Source organism: Drosophila virilis, chromosome 5 (assembly GCF_030788295.1).
Source record: "Drosophila virilis strain 15010-1051.87 chromosome 5, Dvir_AGI_RSII-ME, whole genome shotgun sequence".
Lineage (NCBI taxonomy): Eukaryota > Metazoa > Arthropoda > Insecta > Diptera > Drosophilidae > Drosophila > Drosophila virilis.
The window spans coordinates 6,381,066-6,406,311 of NC_091547.1; the positions used below are offsets into that span (position 1 = coordinate 6,381,066).

The 25,246-nt window shown below is 41.0% G+C and overlaps 1 protein-coding gene and 1 long non-coding RNA gene across 3 annotated transcripts in view; one reads left to right on the plus strand and one right to left on the minus strand.

Annotated features, from left to right (window-relative positions):
• LOC6627027 (uncharacterized) overlaps window positions 1-25,246 on the plus strand; it is a 95,210-nt gene that overhangs the window by 1,117 nt on the left and 68,847 nt on the right. For both annotated transcript variants that reach the window (XR_011416946.1, XM_015173543.3), the window contains exon 2: window positions 676-849. The gene's annotated coding sequence lies outside the window, so the exon portion shown is untranslated. The remainder of the gene's footprint in view (window positions 1-675; window positions 850-25,246) is intronic.
• Window positions 11,455-13,213, minus strand: LOC116651027 (uncharacterized). Its single transcript, XR_004304055.2, has 2 exons — window positions 12,825-13,213; window positions 11,455-12,760 (listed from the first exon to the last, which is right to left on the minus strand). It is a non-coding gene; the product is annotated as an uncharacterized lncRNA (long non-coding RNA).

A 25,246-nucleotide genomic window follows, 5' to 3' on the forward strand; every position in this document is an offset into this window, starting at 1 on the left:
CGTGTGTGTGTGTGTCTGTGTGTGTGTTTGTGTGTAGTAAACCGGTTGCAGTTGTGTTTTTTCTTTTAGCTTTTTTTGCGCTTGGCTGTGGCGAAAATAAATAAAAGCGATTAACTTGAGACAGTTTTAGTAGCCAAAAAAAAAGGAAGCAAGCCAAATGCAGTTGCTGGCCGGCAGCTTTTTATAGCCAGTTATATATATTTTTTTTTTTGGCTCGATTTTTGCATATTCTCCGCATAAATCTGCAGCGCATAAAGTCCTAGGCTTTATATATGCTATACTTGCACCATATATATGCACGCTATATATGCCAGATTCCGCTGAATAGCCTTTGTTGGCTTTTTATGCAAATGTATATTGCTTTTTTGGCATTTGTTTGGCTATTTTTTGCAGCCAAATTTTCACACTGCAACAACAGCAACAACAGCAACAACAACAACAATATTAACTTTAGCTCAAAATTTTACAAGAAAAGTTTCGTTTTTTATAATTTCACATTTTTGCTGTGCCTGTGTGACTGTGTGTGTGTGCGTGTGTGCGTGTGTTTTGTATTGTGTTTTTTTTTAGCTAAATATATATATTTTTGATTTGAAATTATTATTTGGTGTCATTTGATTTGTGGCCGCGTTTCTAACGCCCTTCTTTGCATTATTGATTGTTATTTATGGCCAAAAGGCACAGCCGCAAGCAGCGCTTAAGGTAGCAGCAGCTGCCACTTTTACAACAAAAAATATAAAAAAAAAAATACAGCGAAAATCGAAATCAAATTCCAAATCAAAATCAAGTATCAAGAGAACGAGACATTGGACAGGTGTCTGGGCGAAGCAATCGGCTTTTGATTAATCACAGGTGAGTTTGTTAATGTGCAACATTTTGGGGCAAGTGGTGACAACGTGAGTTGCCGAAAAGTGGGTTGGGGGAGGGGGCGTGTGACATCTTAAGTCAGCAAACACAATTTGCAGCATTTGTTCAGCTCGATTGTAATTGCATTTGGGCCAAGTGTTATTTGGCAGCAAGAGCCAAAAGACTTGGAGGGAGTTGCAGCTGTAGGAGATGTTCCATTGAACTAATTTCTTTAGAAGGAGTCGATGGGAGGGACTCTATTAGAGGAAGTCAGAGCAATCGGAGAACTAACCCGATGAAGAGGGAGACAGAGCGAAAGTATTTTATTCTCAACACAATTGATAAAATATCAATAAAATGTTATTATTATATAGAATTATTTTGAACTTAACATATTTCTATTTTAAATGTTTTAATCGGTAAAATATTGAAAATGCTTTTGTTTAAGAATGCAAGAGATATTTATAGAACTGTATTTAAAATTTATTTAAATTCCATTCAAATTCTAGACAATTGAATTGTTGATTTTCGATCGATTGTGTTTGAGATTTTCTAGCTCATCGAATTCGCAATTGGATTGAAAGTCCATTTATTCGCATTTTAAATAATTTATTGCTTAATAATGCAAAGCATTTGGTGAAAAAATCAAGAGACTGAACGGACTAGACGACATATCATCAGCATGCCGCCGATTTAATACCCTTCTCCGCGATTCTCAGCTCCTGCTATGCGCTAGCATATAAAAAAGGGCAATTTCTGATTTCCATATACATTCAGGATTTACGAAAGTAATGTCGAGAAGAATTCAACCAATCCTAATGTTAATATTTGACTATATATTGCGATTTTAGAGATTCCAAATCTATAAGAAATATCGTTTGCTTCGAACTATAATTTCTATATTGATAATTATAGTACTTCGATTCATATAGTTTCTTTTATATGCAGCAAATTGAGATTCGCTTTGAATAAGTTAAAGTCTTTGTCAATGTAAGCATATCTCTTAATAGCTCAACTGCTAATGCATTAATTATTCGAATGGCAAATTGCGCTCATTACGACAATTGTTTGGCACTTTGGGCATGTCAAAAATTTAACAATTAACACACACACACACACACGCGCACAAATTAGTTGAATTAAATTGTTTAGCTTCGACTAAGCCCAATCAAAAGCCAAACATTTTAATTATGCAGCAACAATACGCATACGCCCCGTGCGCCCAGCTGTCAGACACGGACAAAAGCTGCTTGCTGCCGCACACGACACACCGATTTTCATCAAATTTTCCACACCGAAACTAACTAACGGTACGTGCTTGAATTTATTAAAATGCAACATGAAAATGTTGTGCGAATAGGGGAAATCAATTAAAACAACTTTTGACTCTGCTTTTGGCCCAACGCAAACATTTTATCTGCATATCAGTAGTTATTGTTTACGTTTATGTTTATGGTGCCCCTCCCCCTGCCCCTCGCTCCTCAACACACACACACAGACGTCGTAAAATCTGCATAACAATAGCCCGAAAGCTGCTTAAATGCTGCCATTTCGAAGGCAACAACATTTTAATTAAAAATCTTTTGCTGGGCTGCATTTCAGATTTTGGTTTTGAATATTTGCACGTGTGCGCCAAGCCAAACCCACCCACCGCCGCCCAACCGCTGCCACGCCCACGCACTCGCCCAGACAGCCGGCGGCAATAAATGTTAACAAGCATTCAAAGAAATTTGCATAAAATGTGCGCGTCTCACATTCTCTTTTCTTTTTTTGACTTTTGGAAATCCAAAACGACTCAATCTTTGCATTGTTGTGCGTGTGTGTGTGTGTGTGTGCGTGTGTGTTTGGCAATTAAATGGACAGCGAATTAATCACAAAATGCACACAAATTTACTGCCGATTGCCTGCGGAAAATATTTTCACAAAATTATGCATATTTTCATTTGCAATTTATGTTAATTGAAAATTTGTCCAAAATTACATTCGGTTTCATAAATTGATTATGAATATGTATTGATAGTTGTTTTATTGGCCCGGCCAAGCGTTCAAATATTTCAGTTATTTTATTGTTTATTGCCGAGATTTGGCAAATTAAGCAAATTTTGCAGCATTTCACACGGTATTCGTGTTATTGCGAATGGGAAATGTGCGCACATAAATAATATAAATATGTATATTAGCTTACATATACATGTGTGTGTGTGTGTGTCGAAATTGAAATAAATGTGTAAACATTTTATGCAATAGTTGGAATTTTCAAAGGTAGATTTTCTGATTGGCCTTCCCTCTGACTCCTTTCTCTTTCTTGTCTCCTCTATCTGTCTCCTGCTCTCACTCTTAATGTTAGGTTTTTGTTTGGCTTTCTCGCTCCCACCCTCTCTCTCTTCCTCCCTCCCTCTCTCTCTTTCTCTATCGAGGACTCTCTCACTCTTTCCTTTGCTCTCTCTCTCTCTCTCTTTCTCATTCCCTCTATCCCCACTAGATTGTCTTCTCTTACGCCCTCTCTCACTGCAAGTGTCTAGCCTCTCACTTGTGCTTACACCGTCTTACACTATCTTCTCGTTCTAAACATCGCCTTTCTATGCGCTTCACAAGAGTTCAAGTAAGAACGAATGATTTCCGCATATTGCAGAGTTCGCTTCTTGTTATCTGAAAATCTAGGCATCTTTTGAATATGATTTTAACACATTTATAAACACTTTCTTTTTATAAACCACTTGCCGTCCATTGTGGCTCAACACCCTCTTCGTGGCCCATTAAAATGTTCCCTGTTGAGTCCCCACAGAAATTTGAGCTTAATTGCATGAAAAGCTTATTTAACAATTGGCCGTCATGTAGCGAATTTTCCAATTGAATGGCCCTCAATTGAATTAATAGTGCGCCAATAAAGGCGCTGGTGGGCGTGGCATTACATTGCATTATGGCTTCTGAACTGAAGTATCTTTTAATTTTTCTTTTTATTTGTGCCTGTTAATTAATTTTGCATAAATTTTAAATGCATTTTCAATGGACATAAATCAACAAACATTTGCATTCAACGCTTGTTTGTGTTTTTCATTTGGATTCCGTTTTGGGGCTTCGTTTAATATTTCAATTGCAAACTTACAAAAATGTTCATAAATCATGTGTGTGATTGTTGGGTTAATTAAAAAAAATGCGGCAACAGTCGCCGCTGGAAAATTGCGTATATCACAAATTGAAGTTTTGTGTGCCGAGTGTTAAATTGAAGTTAATTTTTAATTATGGCCGCAGAACGTGCACGTTAAATTGCCTTTTAAAATTCAATTTACATTTCGGCTTCACTCTTGGCCCAGGCCCATCATTAATTTATGCGGCGAGGTGCGAGACGAGAATTTTAGCCAAGAACTTAGGCTAAGTACGTGGCGAGCAAATAAAACAAAGAGCTTTCTTCGGGGCTAGTTGTAAAATGTTTAAAATGTGAACTAAGGTGGCTCTGCCAACATTCACAATGGCTCTTGTTTGAATAAGTGAATTTATTAAAGCTCTCTTGAAGCATTAAATTATACAAAAGTCATAAAAGAGTTTTGCAAGCATATGAAAGCTTGTTCGAAGCTTAAAGCTGTTGCGATTAACAAGGAGCTTTGTAAGCACATGAAAGCTTTTGCTTGGATAAGGGAATACATTAAAGCTATCTTAAAGCTTAAATCGTGGCAACCGCAGAGCAGGCTATATTCGCCTTTCGACTGTTTAAAAGCTTAAAGAAATTTATCTTAATTGAATTAAATTTTTGATTATTTGAAACAATATTTAAGCTTTAATTTTCTATTGAGCTTTTAGTACATATTAGCTTATGAGCAATTGCTTGAGCAGCTCTCGCACTTGCAAAGTTTGATTGAGCCGCCCCAAAAAAAAAAAAAGCGTAACCAGAACTTATGGCTTATGGTTTATGGTATCTGGTATCTGGCTGTGGCGCGGCCTCAACAATTACGCGCATGTGCGTAAGATTTTGTTAACGTCGGGCACTTGGCTCTTGGGGGCTTGGGGATTCGTTGGCTTGGAGCTGGGGGTCTCTCAACAGGAAGCTGCGTCGCTTGGCATTTAAAAACGTATTAATTTTGACGCGCCACTTTTCGAGTCTGTTGTTGTCTGCCTGATGATGGTATCTATAGCTGTGCTCCCCTGCCCCTCCATTCCGCGACTTACAGACGAGAGTGATATAAATGCGAATAAGTTACGTCAATTTTCTGTTCGCTGTTGGCTTTTGGGATACATTTGTTTTTTTTTTTGTTTTGGTCAAAAAGGTCTACAACCTTGACGCTGCCAGCAGCTTGGACCATATCAAGTGGTTGAGCTGCTGCTGCTGCTTTGACTTGCTTTGCTTTGATTATTGCCATTAATTAAGTCGATGCTGTAAACCGATTTGAGTCCGAGAACAGATGACAAATGATGTGAACAAAGCTAGAAGCTGTTGCAGCCAGGCCAAAGAGATGCGTGTAAATATTAGCATAAACCACGACGCTTGGCTAATGAGCAGGTGTGGGGCAGCTTTGTGGTGGGGTGTTCTCTGAAATGACAAGTAGCCGGCGGGCCCGGAGCCAATATGAAGCCAATGACCCAAAAGCAACAGTTAAAATAAACGAGCAATTATTAATGCGAACTCAACTCGAGCTGCGTCTTTGTTAGAACCAGGTACACGGGCTGACTTATAAAACATTTCATTACACGATACAATTGAGTGAACGCCTTGAACTTCCGCTTAAAGAAGTTCAGAAAGACAGCCAGACAGACGGACAAACGGACAGACAGACGGAATGACAGTCAAGAAACGAAGACGAAGTCATTTTTGTGCCGAGTTGCGGCTACGTGTGTGTGTGTGTGAGTGTGTGTATGCTGTGTGTGTGTGTTTGTGTGCAAAGTTGAAGGCATGTTTCACACTTCAGAGCCTATCGGCGGCCGCAAAAAGCCAAACAAATTGTAAAGTCATAGCCAAGACGAGCCACAACCACAGTCAGAGCCACAGTCAGAGTCAAGTCCAAGTCCAAGTTAAAAGAGTTGGCCCTGCTGCTGCTGCTTCGGCTTCGGCTTCGAGTGGCTGACTGCAGCCAAAGTAAAACTTAAGCAGTACAAAAAGGCTTTTAATTTTAATTTGCATATGGCAGAACGCGCTCGCAGCGCTGCAACAGATACAGATACAGATACAGATACAAAAGTATTAAGTAAGTATCTGCTAGATACATGCAGCGCAGCAAGTACTTAGAGTGCGACGCGCCGGCCCTTGCAATTTCAAGTGCCAACTTGTGGAAAAAATAGCAACAGGGCAGCGGCAACAACAATGTTGGACTTGCCCATGGCCCATGGCCTGGCAAAAATGCAAGTTAAATTTAATTTATTTCTGCTGCGATTGCTGCGCTTGTGTGCCCCGCTTCCTCTCTCCATCTTTCTCTCCCTCTCTCTCTCTCTCTCTTGCGCTGCCTCTCTTTCGGTGTGTGTGAAAAATGGTTAAAGGAGTTGGCCAACTCCAAGTCCAAGTCCGAGTCCAAGTCTCACTCTCTTCTTAAGTGGGGTTCAACTCTAATGACCGCGTGTGAAAATGAAAATGGAAATGCCACAAAGACGTCGACGTCGTCGCCGTCGTCGTCATCGTCGTCGTCGGCGGCAACGTTGCGCTCTGCTGAGCGCGACTTGGACTTTAGCTATACGGCTTTAAGTTGAACATTACAAGTCACAAGCTGCGGCAGACACGACTCTGGCAATGTGTGTTGGGGGCGCAACGCACTTGCTGTGCCTCTTGGGTTGGGGGCATGCAACATGTGAACTTGTGAAAAATCGAAATTCCAATTCGAGCTGCAGCCACAGTCGCAGCCGCGGCAGCAACTGGCAACTGCCAGAACCTGGGCAGCTGGGCAAAATGATTTACGCTCAAATAACATGTTGCATGCGGCAAGCCGAGCAATGTGTCTTTGTTGCAACTCACAGGCAGACTCACAGGCTCATCATATTTGCCTGGCCCCATGTTAATGAATTTCTCAGGGCCTCACATTCACTGTGAGAGCCACAGACTATATAGACACATATATATCTACATATATATATCTGCTATATATTCAAGGCTTTTGGGAAATTGGTAAATGGCAAAACCAAATCACGAATTCAGGTCAGCTTAGAACGTTGCCAACTTCTGTACAAATTATATTCAATTATGGAGCTGCTTTATCAAGATTTCAGCAGCTCAATTACGTGTATGCCTGACAACCTACCTTAAGTGCTGGGCAGCTGGGCAACCAGGGGAAGGGGGGGCAGGTGGGCTCCATTATTGGGCCAACAGAAATTCTAACAAATTGAAAGCAGTCAACGCTCGCCCGGAAAGCTGCTGCTGCTGCTGCTTCACAAATCAGACATCATTTTCATAATTACATAATCATCAATATATATTGTAGGGGAAAACAAAGATATCGAAAGGGCCAAAGCAAAGCGAAAACAATTGATGACAATAATGTTGAAAAGCAAACGAATTAAGAAATAAACGGGCAAACGAGCGCCTACAAGGCATAGCCGACGCGCGAATACACTTGATCTGCTCCATTTTGCAATCTGCCTAGAAATGTACTAAAAAACGGAAGCTTGGCAAGGTTCGACTAGGGTATACTCTGTAAGCCTTCTTCTAACAACAATAAATACATTTCGTTAGTCTGGCCCTAAGAGCCTAGGCTGATTTCATAACTTGGATAACTTTTGCTCTAATTTTAGCGCAATTTATTGCTTTTTTCCTATAAGCTATTTTTTGAGCCCCAAACTTTGTGCTCACCTTGGTTCTTAGGAAAATTCAAAATACCCGAAGCTAGTGTATTAAAATTACTTCAGCACGTTTTGCCAGCCAAAACTCACAATGAACCTGTCTTCAAATTGTTTTCTATTCATTTCTGTTTGAACAAAAACAACATTTTTACATAACATTTGTTGCATTTTTTATTTCTTTATTTTTGCTGAAAGCCTTTGCCCAATTTGTATGCCGTCTCGGCGGAGTTCATCTGTTTTTATGGCTGGCATATCGAATTTTCCCAAAATAAAAAAAAAAAAAGAACAAATAAAATGAAAATAGTTCAATTTAATTTCTTAGCCAGAGATTGGCAACGGCAGCAAAATGGAGAAAAATCTATTGAAATTATTTCGTAATATTTTTTTTTTCTTGCAATTTGTTAAAAACGTGGCCCGGAAAATGCAATGGAAATTGCAATTGTTGCTATTTCGTTGCTATGCAAATATTGTAATTGCTTAAAGGCTTTGCTGCTGCTCTGACAAGTTGTTGTTGTTTGTTGTTTTAGTTGTTCTTGTTGTTGTTGTGGATGCTGTTGCTGCCATTTGCAATTGTTTTATTTGCTGCTCATCGCAATTTGATTGCTTGGCCGTTTGCGCCCACGCGGCGTATGCGCAATTTCTGCAAACGAGAAAAAAACAATATGAAGACAATGTGCATATTATTTACACTGGGCAACATGCAAAAAATTAAAATGCCAACATGTTGACCGGTTGACCGGTCACTCGGCTGCCCACGTTCAAAGATAAACATATTTTCATTTGCCGAGTGCGCACGGGCTGCAAAAAAGGCAACAACAAACATGTTGAAACAACAACAACAGCAACAGCAACAACAACAGCAACTACAAAGTGCGGCTGTCCACCTGCTGCAGCAATGCATTTTGCAAAACTCAAGTAAATAATTTAATTAGCTGCTGGCGCTGCACTCAAAAAATGCTTTAACTCATTTAATTACTCGCAGTTTTTGCTGCATGCAACGTTTCCTAACGCTTTTTCATTGACTTTGCCGCAAAATTGGGCATATTCCCTGCAACTAGTGTTGCAAAGCTATTGACAAACGGCTATTTCTGCTATCGATAACTATCGCAATGCTAGGACGTTTCTGGTGTAAGGCGTGAAAACTCGACAATATTTCGTTTCAATTGCAAAATGTTTTCTCTACTGTCAAACATTATTTTGATAAAGCTATTGCATATCATCTTTATTCGATAGCCATCTTTTATAATTCTGGTAGTTGGCTATCGTGCCAAAGATCGATAACATATCGTTTAGCTTCTAGTTGTTTCCTTTTCTATAGGTATTTATTATTAAAACGATCTCAGCTCTTGGTGCTATCGATAGCTGTGGGTTAGCTTAGAATCTTTCTTGGGGATGTTTCAATTTAGTTATGTAGGTTATATTAAAGTCTATCAAATTTGTGTCGTACGTCGACTATCGATATTTCGATAGCTAATGTCAAAGCTCGATAACATATCGTTTCTACTTCCAAATGTTTCAGTTTTATTATTAGCATTTACATTTATTTATTATGAGAAAATATTTGTTAAGGACTCATATCTTATATTAAATACCCTTCCAATTCTCTAGCTTGAGTGTATTGAGGGTTCGTTTTGCTCTAAATTTCTTGGTTCTAAAAACATTTTTTTAGACCGGTTTGTTTTTATTTTTTGTTTTCTTAAACATTTTTTTTTACACCGGACACGGCCTGCAATTTGGGCCACGCGCCTACAGCAGCAGTCACACACACACACACACACACACGCACGCACGCACACAAATGCCCGGAGGGGAGGGTGCTGCGGTGGAGGCCCAGACTGGAGGAGCTGGAGATGTGGTGTGAAAAATGGGCAATTGCATTGGCATTGGCAGCAACAGCAACAGCAGCAATTCGGGCAAAGTGACAAATACCTCGATACACATTGTGACAGGTAAATTCTTTGTTGCGGTTACGAAATCGACGCAGCCCATAAAGCCAATAGACAGCCAGACAGAAAGACAGCTAGACAGATAGTCAGACTTATAGATAGACTGGCAGACACATTGCGCTCAACATTTTTGGCACATGCCAATGGCAACCGCAGCGGAAAAATGCCAAAATCGAGCGCAGCCAAATGGCAAATGATTTGTCAGCAATTGTTGATGGGGTGACAATGGCATCGTAGACTAATCGAAGCTGCGCAGGATGGAGGGTGTGGGGTGTAAGATGTGTGTGTGTGTGTGTGTAGAGAGTGCAGGTATTTGAAGGCAATTGCAGCTCAGAGCTTGCTTTGCATATCGATTTGGTTGCATTGTTGAGAACGCAATGCCAGCATCTCAGCAGAGACAGCGCACAGCTCTTATAGGGTTTGTACAGGGGTGGTGGGTAGAGGGTATTTGATAGTTGAGGTGTCAAATGCCATAAGGTAAGCTAATCAAGGCACATGATTGAAATGCTGTTAATGACAGATTCTCCTAAGAAATGTTGCAGCGCCGAGTTGCGCACAGTTGTTTGTCAAAGGACAGCTTTAAAAGCTTTCTAGAGGAGTTAAAACTGTGGCCACTTTTCGATTTCCAGATTAAGATTCGTAGTGAAGCAGTCAAGATTTACCAAAGTTTTATCAAAGATTCACCAAGATTCATTCCTTAAAATGTCTACTCTTAGCTAGAATTCACTTATTAGGCATAAGGCCAAAAGTCGGATGCGTATCATAAATCTCCTGTTCTTAAGGTCAAATAGGCTCGAGATTCGTTCATGATATCTTCCTTAGTCAAATTCTGAACTATTCCTAAACTCAATTCAACCAAAAGCAACATTTTTCTGAACAAATGAAAGCAAGTTTTTTGGGCTCAACTTATTTTTTTTTATGCCCAATCAAACTGATTTGCCCACAGCTCGTTGCAACAGTTTCAGTTGGGCGCCAAGCCTACTCTGAACCGGCCCTGTTTTACAGTAGCCCTTGTCTGCCTCTCCCAGCCAACCTTTTGCTGCAGCTTAACTCGTATATACAGACATGTATATGTATTTATATGTAAGCGCTGCCTTTATAAATTGTATCTTTAATTGATTTTTCGTACCTTGGCTGATTGAATTGGACTTAAATACGACAGGCGACGCCAGCTGGCTGCCAGCTAACCGATCTCTGATTATTCCAAGTTCCACATACCCGCACCCTTCCGTCTCTCTGTCACTCTCTGTCTTTATCTGGCATAATCTTTCTCCAATTTTTTTTTTTTTTTTGCCGTCCAACTTATCTAACATCGTCGTCAGATCGTGATTGTTGAACAAATGACATTTGACATGTTATGCGGATTTTTATACCCTGCAACTATTGAAAGTGGGTATGCTGGTTAAAGCAAGCGTATGTGACAGGCTAAAGGAAGCGTCGATCTCAAGAAATATGTGAGTTGGAGTGGTGTAAAATTTGGTATTACCTGCGCAATGCGAGTTTATTTCAAATTATCGATAACTTGTCTAAATCGATAAAAATCGATTTGCGTTCCTAATTTTTCAAGCAAATCTCGAAAATAATATGAGCTAGGGACACCAAATTTTGTAGGCAGGCTTTAACATATTCAGCAAACATGCAGAATATTGCCATTGTTTTATATCCTGTCCCTTTCTGGGATTCTTGGTCTTGCCGTTGGGTTCAGTGCATCGCCTAGTCGGACATGCTCAACTAGAGCCCTACTTTCTTATATTTGGGCTTGTGAGCCTAATTGTATGATAGGAAATGTTGTTGTTGTTGCTGTGCCTAATTCGCCTAGGAATGGGGGTTTCCATATGTGCGCAGCTGGAAAACTTTGCTTATCTGTTTGGGCTGGGAAAATATACAAAAAAAAAAAAAGGCTCATAAATTGTTGCGCTGCTGGCTGCAATTGTTTAATTGTTCGCTTTGCAGTTTGAAAGCATTTTTATTTTTATTTGTATTTTGTGGCTGATAATCGGTTTAAAAGTGACTCAACTTTTGGCTGGATTTGCATTGTTGCTGCTGAAAATTATTGTCAATTGTGTGGCATAAGCATAAGCCGCATTAATTTTCAACTGTTTGTTTGTTGCCCAGTTTTAATTGTGCAATTGTCTCGCTTCAGCATAGTTTTCTGTTAGCTTTTTTGGCCCGAAGTTCAAGTTGGCTTATGCAAGCGGCATTCGCTGCAGTCCACAGCAACAACACTTGGCCAGCGACCTTAGCCACGCTTTTGGGGCTTTGGGTTTCTCTTTGTGGGCCAACCTATGACATCTGCGGCCGGAGTCAAAAGATTTGCTTTGTTATTCGATTTGCCATTATGTATTTGGAGTTGCAAACGTGCGGGTGTGTGTGCGGGTGTGTGTGTGTGTGTGTGTGCCTGGCCGCCCCCCCTCCGGCAAACGGCCGATGTCAGTCGTCAGTCAGCAATCGTGATCGATGCGGCCACCAAAAAAAAAAAAAAAAAAATAAATAAATAAGAGAAAAAACGCCGCCGCGGCATATTGTTTCAGTTTTGGGCCGCTTCTTGGAATGCGATCACGTCTTGGCTTTGCCTTTATGGCCGCCGGCTAGAAATTGGCCGCAACTGATTTGCACAACTGTCAACGAATGCAGCTGCAGATTTGTAATACCCTTGCTAAGGGTATGATCGTGTTCCCATTAAATATGTGACACTTGGAAGAAGATGTCTTCGACAGCATGAATCACTAAAAAGTCACGTCTGACTGCATCTATGCATCGATTCATCTTTCTCTTCAAGATTGTATATGTCCGCATCGGATCGGTATAACATATAGCTGCCATAGTACACATAAAGTTGACGAATTTTGAGTGCTTGGCATTGACGAACTCGTGCATGGTTCTTACAAAAGATCTTCAGAGCGCCGGACTACTCTCTCGTATAGAATTTTTAGTTGTTTTTAAGAAATATTTTCGGCAGCGAACTGCTAAGTATATCCTTAAGCTAAATATGTGAAATCGATTGAGAGCAGTTTTTTTTTTTTTTTGGAAAACTCATCTTGATTGAACTCTGCAGACACGATCTTTCATACGCGCCTCACTTATCTTCAAAATCGAAGCCTTATGAAAGGGTATTTGTCTAGCATGTCATATATATTTTATGGATACCTCTTCTGTGCCTCCAGATAACTTGATCAAAACCTGCAGCCGCAATCTTCTTTAAACTCCACACATATCTGTAAAATTTAGGTCCTACAAAGAGTATTTGATATGCGGCTTGCCTTGGCAAGCCGTACTTACTTGTTTAGCTAGATAAATATGATTTTTATTTTTTTTTGGGGGCGCCCGTTTGTCGTGGCCCTTTACCAGCGGTCAATTGGTTTGCCAGTGGCCTGTAGTATTTCGTGGCCGGGTCGTGCCCATTTCTTGAAAAGGTTCCTCAAATTGCTGGCAGCTCCTGAAGCGAATTTGGTTGTCGTTGTATAAATCGTAGGTGGGTGGTTAGCTAATTTGCTTTTTGCCCCCCCCCCCTCTCATTTCCTGAGCGGGCAAAGTCATTAACATTTTGCCAGCTGTTTCTATTTGGCAGTAAAAACTTTTAATTTAATTACACACACTACTCCGACTGAGGACTCGAACGAAACTGAATACATTTGCCTCGCTTCGACACCGTTCAAGTTAGCAGTTTCTTTTCTGGATTGTATTTTAATTGAATTGCCAATGCGAACGTTGAACGTAAGTTGAGCATGTCTCTCTAAGCGCAAAAGTCGAAAATCCAATCTGCGCCAAATCCATTGCCATGGCTAAAACCCATTTGCAATGACGTCTAAACTTTACAGCCAACTGCTCGACCCGCCCAACTGGCCGTAGCTCTTGCCTAAAGACCAAATGAAGATAAACACACATGAACGACGCTCTGATGCTTCGTCTCTGGCTCTGAGCTGACAGCGAGAACGGACAGACGGACGGAGTCTCGCTGTCTGTCTGTCTGTCTGGTCTGGGCTGGACCAAAGTTCTGACAAACTTGGCTAACCGCCATAGCAGACGACTGCTCAAGCTGCCATACGCGGCGTATGCGCAATGCACGAAATAAATGTCAACGTTAGATGACATTGGCTTTGGCAACAGCAGCACGCGGCGTGGCGTAGTCGGCAGCGGGATGCGGAGGCGGTGCACTCATCTCGGAGCCCGCATTTAATAAAAATGAATTAAATTAAAATACGCAACTGCTGACAAAATGTCAAGTGTAGCAATAAAACGCCAGAGCTGAAAAAGGGTCGCTTGCGGCAGCAAGTGGCAGGCAGCTTGCGGCATGTGGCAGCGGGGCAGGGTGCCGGGGGCAGCGACGTTTGCTGAACCAAAGCTGGCAAGCGTTCTTAATGAATTACACAAAATGCGGGACGGTTCGTTGTGCCTGGGTCTGGGTCTGGGTCTGGGTTCGGGTCCGGGCCCGGCTCCGAGCCTCGTTATGCTGCTCAGTTCTGGTTCTGGTTCTTTGGCTTTGCGGAGGCAACAACAACAAAAATTTGCAAAATTAATTTAACAAATTTTTAATTGCTCATGTCGTTTGCGCGTCCGATCAACGTGTCTGGACAGCGCTACACTGTCCGAAAAAAAACGCACATAAACGTGCAAAAAAGCTGGAAAAAAAAACATGTAAACAAAATAGCCAAAAGCATTCGCAGTTACAATTTTTTTGCGAACTATTTCTTTATTATTGTTGAAGCTTATTTTTTATTGCTGCAGCTAGCTACACTGCCAGAAATATATGTGCACAAATATTGTAAAAAATATACAGAAAATATTAACAAGAACTTTCATTCATTTAATAAGTTTAATAGTTTTTTATTAATTCAATTTAGGTTGTTTATTGGCAGCAATTGCAACTCAATTTCGCTCAGTGCACGGCCGCAATATCGACTTAAGCCACCTGCCTCTGGGTCTGGCGGCGGCTGTTTGCTTTTGGCTGCTTCGCTTGTATATATATACGTTTTTTTTTTTCGTGTCTTCATCAGCAGCAGCTGCGTTTTGCGAGGCGGCACGGCGTGGCGTGGCGTGGCGTGGCCTGGCGCGGCGTTTGGCCACAAAACAAGTTGAAGTTTAAGGTCATGAGTGTGGTTGTGCTTACACACACGCGCGCACACACACACGCACACACACGCACAGTCAGTCAACTGTCAACATAAAATATGTATGCGGCAACATTTTTATGGCGCCTCAAGTTCAAGTGCAAGCTGTTAATGGCAGCTCTAGTGGAAATTCGCTTTTGGGGGCTTTTCCGCATTTCATTGCAAACCCAGCACAAAAGATGTAGAAACAAGAGAAGCAGCAGCGGCAGCAACAAAAGCTGCAGCAGCTGTCCATACTGCCAAATCAGCTTAGGCAGCCTCTGGCCTTCATTCCGAACGAAGCTTCCTGCAGTAACAGGCAGCAGCTGCCCAAAAATTTTACTTTGCTGACAGCGCACACATTGGGCAAAAGGATTTTTCACCTTAGACCCACGTGTCGTATGTGTAATGTGTGTTCAATTGAATGGACAGGCAAAGGGCTGCAAAATTGCTCAGCGAGTGTGCGAACGATAACTTTTGTAGCACAGTGTCAGATGCCTGGGGCAGAGCTTACATAGTTGGCGTTGGCAGCGTTTCGTGTTTCGTGTCACGAGCACGCACTTCCATGAAATGAAAGATGCTACTGTGTGGCCGGGCTGTGCTTAACAAGACGATAAACACAGTCTTAAAGGGTTTGAGCATGAATTAACGCGATTCTACGCAATTTTACGCACTCAACGAGACCTTTAAACGATTAAGCACGACGAAAACACGAATAAACGATACTTGACATAGCCTAACACGAATAACTGACACGACTTTACGTGACCTTAGTCGACTAAGCACGACCAACACGACTGAACCACGCCTTGACACTTCTAAAGGGGCCCTGGCAGAGAATTTTACACGACTAAGCACGACTCGACACGTCTTAACACGATCAACATGAGAGCAAAGCACAACAATACAACAAACTGTTTTTGAACGAAAAAAGTAATTTTCCTACTGCTCAACATGCGTATGTATGTGTGTATTTATATCGTAGAGCATAACACATACTTCCATATATATATATATATGTATGTATATGTATGTATATGTAAATATGTAACATGATTAAACGCGATCAATTGGGACTAGCACGGTAAAGCCACGATTCCAAGATATATTAAATCCAAACTGAATTGGCTGCCTGATTATGTTGATCCGAATCAAACACGAATTAAACAGCATAAATGTATGCACGTATTTCCAATATACATAATTTAATTTCAATTAAGTTCCACACATGCACACAAATTATCAAACGATGTAAATAAAAAAAAAGTGTTACCGACTTTCATTTGATTGATTTGACCTAATAAGCGCAGCCAATCGAGAGGCTGCATTCACTAAAACTATCGATTATATTAGGGCCAAGTCTGGCTTGCATATGATAAATGATATCGATACCTCTACGTTAATGGACAGCATTCTCTAGCACATGGTTTTTTAGTAAGTCGCTCATCACTAAGTGCATGACAAATAAGAATTTTAAGGAAAATGTTTGTGATTTCAAGTTTTGTGTGCAGCTGCTTGGCATTTAAAGTGAAATGCAAAATATTTGAAACAATTGCTGACATGCGGCCAATAACAGCTCGGGCAGACCTCGCACAGCAATTCCTGACTGGCATGTAAGTTTTAATAAAAAATTTATTGTTGGAGCCGCACTCCGGTATGGTGTATGCACACATTCATACATACATACGTATGGGTATGCAAATATTTCGTGTGTGTTACCTTTCCTTTGAGCTGGGCAATATTCAGACCCTAATAAAACATTGCCACTGATGAAATTTCGTTCAGCACTAAGTTCGGCATAAACGCATTTGTTACGCTTCTTTCGACTGTTTGTGGCAGCTCCCCAGCGACTTAATTTGCCAACATTTTGCGCGAGTTGTAGCTCAAATCTACTCACAATTCCTTCTTTTTTTATTTCGTTGAGCATTTTGCCAAACAAATTGCATTCGTCATTTGTCAGCTACATTGTTTGTCAAAGCGCTCCCCAGGCGCACTTTGGCGAGGGCAGCTGCTTGGTTCTCATAATTTGCCAGGCGCTCGCAGTCGACCAGCGGGCGGCAGTGTTGCCAACTGTCTGCTAAAAACAGCTGAATTAGATTTCTGCGCCAAAGTTGGCAATATCTTGGATTCTTATTGGACATTAGTGCGAGCTTAAATTTTAAAGGTCCGATATGAGCACGAAAAATGCATTTTAATAAAAACTCCTGATGTTTGTGAGAAACATTTGGTTGAAAAATCCCACGCCTTTCTTTAGCTAGTCTTCTCATCAGTTGCAAAATTGTAATTTTGTATCGAAAATAGCCAAATGTAGCTTTAAGAGTAGCTGAATCGACAACACTGGCTTGCAGCTACTGGCTAACCATTTGACCAGCTGCTAAGCTTTCCAGCTAACCAGCTCTCGGCTATCAGCTCCTGGTACTCGAGTTTAGCTCTCATTTGCAATTTGTGTGGCGGCTGCTCAATGCAGGAAGTTGGCAATCGACAAACGATGCACATGATGATACGGGGATATGGCTGCTGCTGTTGCTGCAGTTGTTGCTGTTGCTGAGAAATGCAATTAATTACTTATGTAGATGGCTCCCTGGTTGCGGGTTCCTGTGTGCCCGGGCTGCTCATAATCAGTTCACTTAATGTGCAGCTCTAGCTGGTCTAATCAGATATGCTAGCAAAAACAAATTAAAAGTCAAATGCAGTTTTGTATCTGTATCTATAACTTAATATGTCTGTGTGTATCTGTATCTGTATCTGTATCTGTATCTGTGCAGCTGCATTGTTGCTATTTTTAAATGCAAATTCACATTTGCAAAACCGATTAGCTCGTGCTGTTGATGATGATGGCCATGACGATGATGATGATGATGATGACCAAAAGCAATAAAATTATTTAAGCGACATTTATGCAGAAGGGACGCGAAAAAGAGCGCCAAACAAAAACGCATGAGAACCAAACTCAAATAACTGAAAACTGAATTAAGTGACTCGGCTCGAAGGGGGCGTGGGCTGTGCTTGACGGTGGCATCCACACTGACATCCGTTGTGGCACTAAGCGCAGCTTCCGCAGCCAACAACGCAGGATGCCAGTCAGCCAGGCAGGCAGACAAACAGACAAGCAGACGGCCAGCCAGGCAGCGCAGCTGTTGCCACGTTGCACAGGTAGCTCTGGGAATGGCACTGGGAACCACCGACGGAGCTGCGACAATGGCAACGGAAATGTTAAATGCCGCCGTGAGTCGCCACCGTCGCATTCAATCGCGCTCGGCCCTATTGGCTTGCCTGTTGCCGCACCGCGCTGCCGCGTCGCCTAACGACTCGATTCATTGATCGTTGATTGAATTTCGATTCGTTAGGTTTCGCAGGCCTGTTCGGTTTGTTTTCCCATTTGCCTTTCAGGCTGTGCGTTGCATGCCACAAGCTCAACACACCCGCCCTCTGTTGTTATATTCTCTGCTCTGCTCTGCTCTGCTCTGGACCCTGGTTAGGGACAACGGCAACGACAATGTTTGGCTTTTTGCAGGAATAGACATGTTGCCATGTTTGTTTAGTGGACCCGCCGCTGGGCAGCTACTTAACTGCAGCTGTGTGTGTGTGTGTATGTGTGTGTGTGTGTGTGTGTGTATAAGTGACTTGCGACATAAAGTGCTTTTATTGATGCTCATTTGGTATTGCAATTTGTAGCATTTGTGACATTTATGCGTCTGCAATTCAAATGGCATTATGAAATTTGTTGGACTTGAGTTTGGATCTAAAATGAGGGGGAATTGCTGCTCAGTTTGCCCATATCCTGATCTTTGATTTGTTAAAACGTTTCTTAATTGGCAAATGGTATTTGAAGAGACTGCATTAATCCATTAAGAAGTTGGGTGGGAGTTTGTAAAAAGGCAAATTCCCGCGATAGCCACAAAGAAGCCTTAGTAGCTGGAAAGACCTAAGCAATGTAGAAATGAAGTCTTAAAAATGTAACTTAAGTAAAGCATTAAGAAGAGTCAACGAACCAAATATAGCAACAGTATTGAACAGTACGAAGCTAAGATTAACTGTAAATATATATACGTAAGTGCTAACAAGATGTTCAAGTACAATGACACGAGCTGGAAGTAGCACGAAACTTAAGTTGATTAAAGCTAAAGCCTTCTAAAACATCTTTTTAAGCCAGATAATTGTAACAATTCAATGAGCTTTAAGCCTAAAGTGAGCTTAATTACATTTAAATATGTCAAAGCCTTGCCTTTTCCTGGGCTTAAAATCAATATTTTTGTTTATAACTACACATAAATTGTGTACAATTTTACAATTTGAGATGATTAGTGAGCTAAAGGCTTCTGGTAAAAACCTGTGCTTCAAAAATAGTCTGGTGAAATTTGTAAAAAATCTATTCAATATATTTTGATTTGTAAGTCAAGACTTAAGCTTTGAATAAGCTTTTTTCAAGCACTCTACAATATGAATTGTTTTTGGTGCTCTCAAGTGATTCACAGCTGAAAAGTCTTCCATTAAGTGCTGAAAACAGTGTTGTTAAACAGAAAAATCTAAAAAGTTAAAGCTTTAAAAGAGAACATCAAACTTATGTGAGCTTTACTACACTTAAATTAGTTTAACTTTAAGTTCTTATGTGTGTGCCGCAAAACAGTGTTGTAAAATGCTAAACTTGTTCTGGTTTTTAGTTTTTTTTTTTTTTTATCATATTTTAACACTCCACATAAATAAAAACGTTTTAAGTAGGTGTCATAACTCGTTTAACCGTACTTAACATATACATTTTTTGCATATATCAATAAAATCATAAAAATTTGCATACCAAATTCAATTCGGTTCAGTTTTCAACACTCGCCCGACCTACCACAACCACCTGACTGATATAAACAACAACAAAATCTGGAAAATGAATAGTGATAAACAAAAAATCAAATAAAACTGCAAGCTAAACGCCACATGCCTTAAATATTTGAGTTTTTAAATAACGCGAAACATGTTATGCGTGTGTTTCGTTTCGTTTCAACAGCTGAAAATGTATCTCTATCAAGTAAAAAATAAAAAAAATATATATACTATGAACATGTGCCGGAAACCCGTTTGGGCAGTTGGGCAATTTAACGCGGTTCGGTACGGTTTGCGGTCTCAATCTCCTACAAAAAAAAAAAAACAGAAAAAAACAGAAAAAAAACCTAAGCTTAACGGTTGCAGTTCAGATTCATTAATTTATCACTGCGCTCCGCTGTTGTTGGGCAATTTTTCTATATATTTTGTGTTAGCAATTAAGTGTGAAATATAATTTTTTTTTTTGTATTCAACTTGGCTCAAATTGCTTATTACAATTTATTTTCGGTGCGGCCTTGTTAATAGTGCAACAATAACACAATTATAATTGGATTTAACAATAGGGGCAACAAGCAAAGCGCGCTTGGGGTGCCAACAATTTATGAAATTGCTTCTGTAATGTTGACTGAAACTCAACTTTAACTTAATCTAAATGTGTCTGCAAGAGTTTGACAAACATATATATGAAAAGGCGTTAGCGGAAATTTTAGGTGCTACGATAATAATTGATTGTATCTTTGCCATGAAATGTGTCAGAAAATAAAACGTTTGTTTGGAAGGGTATTAAAACTTTGCAATTTCTTCTTTTTATACTTTGAACCCGTTAAAAATGGGTATTTGTGCAAATGTATATAACAGGCAGAAGGAAGCATCAACGACATCCGAGTCGATCTAGCCATGTGCGTCTGTCTGTCGCTCCGTCTGTAGGTCCGTCCGTCCTTATGTATGTATGAATGCAAGGATCTCAAAACCTATAAGAGCTAGAGACTACAATTTTAGCTGTAGCATCTTCTAGTGCCTGCGCAGATCGAGTTTCTTTCCGATAATCGATAACTTACCGCGTTTCCAAGTAATCGATAAAAATCGATATCGATATCCTATCGAGGTCCAGGGTATCTCCTAGTCGACTCGAACCTCTTACTTGTTTATTTTATTAGCTAGGCTCTAATATATCAAAGACAAAAGCATTATACTTAGATATTTCTCGCAGGTGTTAGTATTAATAATTATGCTGCTTAGATTAGTATTTGCTTCTCTCGGCTTGACTTTATTTTTTAGTCCTAGTGTATTTCTTATAGTTTATTATGCCTGAATAATATTACTTGCTTTTTGCCGCTATGCAAATTCCAAAAATGGATTAAATAAATGATTTGGCTGCTGGCAACAAAAACTTTTTCTCTCAAATTGCTGCATATTTGATGCGCTTCCCTCGCAACCTTCCCTCCTCCACCTCACTCTGTCAGCGTAGTGCATAGATTTTTGCATTGATTTAATATGCACACACTCGTAAATCCCTTTCACAAAACTTTTGTGTTTGTTTTTTGTGCTTTTAATGTTTGTTTCAGTTGCAATCTTTGAATTTAGTTTCGTTTTTGAATATTTTTTTTTTGGTTTGTTTTTTTTTTTTTTTGAGAGCGCATTACGTGCGCGCCATCGGTGTGTGGTGGCCTGGGGAGGAAGGGAGGGGGGGGGGGGTAGGGGGCTGTTTGCTTTTGCCACGCCACATGGCTAACAAATCAACAGCCCGTACCCCCCACTCCCCCTCTCTCTATGTTTGTTTGTTGCTGTTTTAATATGCGTTTAGCGTTTTATCGTTGCATTCAACATGCCAATGCTGCATCACCTAGTCGCACCGCCCTGCCCCCACCCCGGCCGCATTTCGCCACGCCCCTGCGATCAGCAAAGTGTTTTAAATTTCATGGCGAAAACTTTTGCCAAATGCTTTTGCGGTTTGTTGCTGCTGCTGTTGTTGTTGTTGTTGTTAGCTGCATTTGTCACTTGTTTTTTTTTTTTGATTTTGTATTTTCTCATTTCTTTGACTGCGTTTTTGGTATTTTGTTGCGCCATGTGGCATGTGGCATGCGCAGTTATTGCCATGCCCCCATGCAGCATGCAGCATGTCCAATTGTCCAGTTTCTGCAGCTCGTGCCGGGCCCCCGCATCTGAATATTTGTGCAACGTGTTTGCGGTGCTGTTTGCACAGCTTTAACTGTCTCCCGCTCTCAGCTGTGTTTCCGACTGTTTCCAATTTCAACTGTTTGCTTTGGCTAACACACACACACTCACTCACACACACACTCACAAACACACACGCTTAAAAAATATTCATATGCCCAGGCAGCAAAATCGTTTTCCTGGCGAACAAAAAAATATTTATACAATTTTTTTTTTATGATTATTAAATCTGTGTGCGCCCTTTTGTGGCATTTGCTTAGCGGCAGAGGCGACACTTAAACGGCGCAATTTATTGGCTATATTTATAATAAAACATGCAGTTCACAGGCGACACAAAACCAAAGTCGTTTGCCTTAGTCGCGGCAAGCGGCAAGAGTGGCAAGTGGCAAGCGGCAAGAGTGGCATGTGGTGGCAAGTGCTGCCGGCTGCCTCTGCTAGCTGCTGCCTTTAGCCACAAGTTTTTCTCTGTTTTTTTTTTTTTTTTTGCTTTGCTTTTCTCGATCGTTGGCAGCTTTTTGCCAGCTAAAAATAGCTTTTCCACACGCTTTCAGTGTGTTAAAAATAACATCATATTTTTCATAGTTGCTGCTGCTGCTGTTGTTGTCGCTGTTGCTGCTGCTGCAAATTGAAGAAATATGTTGCAAGCGCTTAAGAGAGTGAGAAAATGGCGCCCAGCCGCTGCTGCTGCGACTGCGGCAATTGCTGCCAGCAAAAATAGTTAATAAAATGCCTTGGCCTTTAAGTGACTCGCTGCAACGCCTCGCCTAGCCATGCCTCACCTCGCCTCGCCTGCCCCAAACAGCGAAACATAACACTAAATTTTGCAGTCGCTTTGGCCTGAACTTGTAATCAAAGTCAACGCTGCAAATGTACCTGTTAGCATGCCCAACAACAACAACAACAACTATAAAGAAACCTTACCTTCGACACGCCGAACATTAAATACACTACACTGATTGCTGCTGTTCAGTCCCCTTAGGAGGCATTGACTGCGCAGATGCTAGACAGTTTATACAGTAGTTCATACAAGAACTGAATCTGTGCAGCTATATGATAGAGGATCTAGAAGATCCCATACCAACTCCTGATACAGTTTACAGACTACATATATGTATTCATGTTTATGCTGTCGACGATGTCTTGCTTCATGCATTGCACATTGTGTAAGAAAGTGAAAATACCTTATAGAAGAGTGTAGGAAGAACAACTGCGACTACGTTTCGCCTGATGCACCTGCTCGAAGAGCAGGGGCCAAAGCGGGTCTTGAATTCATTCCTGTCGCAGCTCTTAATGCCTGCGTGTCATGAATGGCAGCGCCGCGTTTCCACTTTAGGGCCAAGCGCACACACAGCAACAACAACAGCAACAACAACAAGCATACTCTCACACACTCACACACACTCGCTCACAGATAGACATCACTTGCCTTTTTTGTTGCCTGATAAAATTATGACATATGAAACTTTGGCTGACATCAGGCACAACGGCAAAAGCAGGCGAAAAGCAGCTCACTCGACGCTGGGTTAGCTTGGCATGCAAAGTATTTTTAACAACATTTTTTTTTTCTTCTCGTTGTTGCCTTTTGTGTTGGCCTTTTTACGTTCTGGCCATAAACATGCACACAACATGGTGACGTAGCCGCCTGATAAAAGCCCCGACTTGTCTCAAATTTATTGGACTGAATGTTGTTGAAGCACTTTTCGTGCTAGGCGCGCGCGCACTTGATTAAAGTAACCAAAACTGTGTTCACGTATGTGTGAACAGCACCCCTGAATATCCGTGAATAGTTCCCAGTGTACAAGCCACACACACACACACACACACACACACACACACATACACACACACACAGGCCTTTGGGGCGGCACGTGCCTCAGGCTGTGGCAGTGGCAGCCGTGCGTAGGGCGTGGTCCGCACTAAATTCGACAATTTGCCCCAGCTGCTGAGGTCATTAGGCGACGTTACGCATACGCAGCGTTTGCCGCTGGCTCAGCACCTGATGAATAGTTAGATAGATAGATATACACTCGTATATTTTGCGCTTATCCCGGGGGCATACATTGACATATTTATGCACAACTCGAATACTCCATGGAGCAAAATGGCATTTCGCATTTGCAGTTTTTAATTAAAATGAAATTAAGTTGCGGTCCACGTTTCTGCGGTTGCATTTTCGCTTTAAATGCAATGTCTGCACTTTTAATAAAAAAAATATATACAAATATATATTTTAATAAGCCAGGTGTGTGGCAAAAGGTAAAGCTCAATTGCGGAGCGCGCGTGGTGCGGCAGGCTAACGAAAATAATGTGGCTCAGAGGAAGTGTTATTGAAGAAAGTGTACTTAAAAATGAATTCAATTAATATATCAATCATACGTTCTTCTCTTAAACATCATCAAACTATAGTGAATAAAATCAATTAAATTAAAGGCAAAGAGTGCGGCTAAAATTGTTCATTTAAAAGAAAGTGAATACAAAAAAGTTCTTTGGTTGTTAAAGCTGACAAGCACTTTGACATGTCATGCTAGTCTTGGGTTGCCACCTCAGAATAAGTGCCACGTCTGGCAATATTAAACAATAGTTTTTTAACAAAACAATTGAATACTAAGTGCCAAATTTTACACCGTCTGGCGCTGCCAACTTAACCAAACGGCGTTGCCACTTAGCACAGATTTTGAACAGTTCGCAAAGAAATTCAAATGAAATTTAACTGCTAGTTAAATTTAGTGTACGGCTTAACGCAAGCAAGTAGCCATATGCTGCAAACGGGATTTTGGGATTCTATTGCAGTAGCAGCAAACGCTTCGGCTGATCAGCATAGCACAAGCCATTTGTTTTTTTTTTTATTATTATTTTTTTGGTTTATTTGCAAAGGTAGTGGCAAAGTTTTAATACGCTCAGCGAGAGCTTACAAGTATATTCCATTTGAAATAAATGCAGTAGCAAAATGAAAAAAAAAAGAAGCAGTAAATAAGGCAAGTCCTGAAGCAAAGTCAGGCTATGCCAATTCTGGCAAACACTTTGCCGCAGTAGCCTGCCTGGCAGGAGCGCAGCGAAGCGGCAACAACAAAAAGTTGTTTCACTGCTGCTGCTGCTTCTGCTTCTGCCACCTTGCTTCTTATTTTATTTTATTTCATTTTCTTTTGCTTTTGCTTTTTTTTTGGGGGGGGGGGTTAAATTGCTCTCTTTTGGCCCAGAGCAGCGGCTGCAGCTTGACGGTGGCGACCAGGGCTACAAATTTTGGCTTTGAAAAAGTTTTTCTCTGCGTTGGGTCAGGGGCTCGGGTGCGAGCTGGTTGCCGGTTTGGGTTACGGTTCTGGCCAACTTATAAATAAAAAACATATTTATGCAAGGCTAAGAACCGACTGCCAAAAGGATAAGGATGAGCGTGCAACTTTTGAGCGCACTTTTGATAAACAAAGCCGATTCAACAATGTGGCAAATTGTACTTTGTTCTTGCCAACCCCCAACCCAGTATACTCTTTGGCCTGGGGCGCGGCGCAAAGGCAATCAAAATTTATTGCACGCCGCGACGTTTTTGTAATTAAATGTTTTGGTCAGCTTTTGGCCAGGCTTTTGGCTTATTATTCATCACTTGATAGCGGCATTTAATACGATGCTTCC